Source organism: Engraulis encrasicolus, chromosome 2 (genome assembly GCF_034702125.1).
Source record: "Engraulis encrasicolus isolate BLACKSEA-1 chromosome 2, IST_EnEncr_1.0, whole genome shotgun sequence".
Lineage (NCBI taxonomy): Eukaryota > Metazoa > Chordata > Actinopteri > Clupeiformes > Engraulidae > Engraulis > Engraulis encrasicolus.
In genome coordinates, this window is record NC_085858.1 from 52,529,428 (window position 1) to 52,531,013 (window position 1,586).

General features: G+C 38.1%; 1 protein-coding gene across 2 annotated transcripts in view; it reads left to right on the top strand.

Annotated features, from left to right (window-relative positions):
• Positions 1 to 1,320, top strand: part of trpm4a (transient receptor potential cation channel, subfamily M, member 4a) — a 30,325-nt gene extending 29,005 nt beyond the window's left edge. The window contains exon 28 of one of the 2 annotated variants that reach the window (XM_063190963.1): positions 1 to 1,320. This exon is cut by the window's left edge and continues 330 nt beyond it. The gene's annotated coding sequence lies outside the window, so the exon portion shown is untranslated. The other variant, XM_063190971.1, reaches the window with a different exon arrangement.
• Positions 1,321 to 1,586: the final 266 nt, after the last annotated feature.

The following is a 1,586-nucleotide window of genomic DNA, read 5'->3' on the forward strand; positions in this document are numbered from 1 at the left end:
GCATTGAATTGACTTGAACGCTAAAAAAATTGGGTCACGACCGAATGAGAGTGGAAAATGGTGGGTCCCAAGACTGTTCCAGTTGAGAACCACTGCCCTAGAGGGTGACGTTGGGGGCACTGCAAACAGACGGACCAACACATACACAAGCCAACACACAAAGAAGATTAGAGGGTTTTTTTTTTAACCGAGAGGTGTTTGCAATGACCAAAAAAGACTTTGGGGTGTTTATCTGTCATTGAATGAACCACTATGACGGTTTCTTATAGCTGACGACACCAAAGGTTCCAACATTTCCCGCGTTGTTTTGTTTTGTTGGTTGGTTGGTGAAAGCACAGAGAACATTTTTGCTCTAGTCTCCGTGCTACAATATTGGGCTTCGTAAGGATGTGAATGGCCATTGCGCTGTGAGAAGAGGATGCATTAGTGTGGACCTTATTTTAGACTCTCTGCCTTACGCCACCCTCCTCCTGGCCTGTAAACTCAGCCCACACCTCTTGCATATGAAGAGTTCCGTGCAAAACGTCGTATCCACCATTTTTGACTTTTGCGTTTTATTATTGGAAATGACTATTCAGAAGTCCTATCATCTATGTGTGAATTCTTGTCATTCAAATATTTTGAGAACATACTTTTTAAACCTATATAAAATGCATGCTGCAATGCAATGCAATGGAATGTCCAATGCAAAAACCTCAATTTGCCAAATCGTTCCAAAATGGATATATGTCATTTTGCAATGAAGCTCTTCATATGTACAGTACAGTATGCATATTACTGGTGTCTGCTCAATGTATTCCTATGGGCTGCAAATTTCAAGTGAGTAAAAAATGACTGCAGTCGTGAAGCCACAGCTCCCGTCAAGTCATTTGAGTTTTGGCGGCAGATGTATTGTGGAGAAGAGATGCGCTACAGTGTGTCTCATACAGCGTTTCATGTTTGAAGTACCGACATATACGTTACTAAATCAGGGTATGATGACGCTTTCACCTCATTCTACTGTCAATCAACTTGCACATTGTTTTTTTATACTGAAAAACTGTTGAATTGAACAAATGTTCTGGTTTTTTTATTCCTTAAAGAGTGTTTATTACAAAACAGCTTACAGTTATGCCATGTGCGTTATATTGAATATACAGCGTACAGCATTTCAGCTGCATGCTATGGGGTCATTATTTTTTTAAAGATATGCCATTCTGTCTAAGAGACATCGGACTATATTCGTGTTTGTTATGGAGAGAAGGTTAGAATATGCCATGTAGTACAACAATGTACATTTATATGTGTAAGCTGCTTTGCCAATAAACTCTTATATTTTGAAATAAACACTTAATTGTGTTATCATTCTTGAAGGTGAAATCATAACCATTTAAAAAAATAAATTTCTATCGACCTTAATGAAAAATTCTCAAAAGGTGGACATTTTAATAGGCCTGCGGGTTCTGTTCAGTAAGACTTCGGAAATTGTTGATATTATAGGGCTACTACGTATGAGCACAAGAGCAATAACGTTATTGTTTTTGTACAACTATATTTTACATTGTGTCTTGTGTTGGAGACATAGATATTTTCCAATGAAGTTAGGC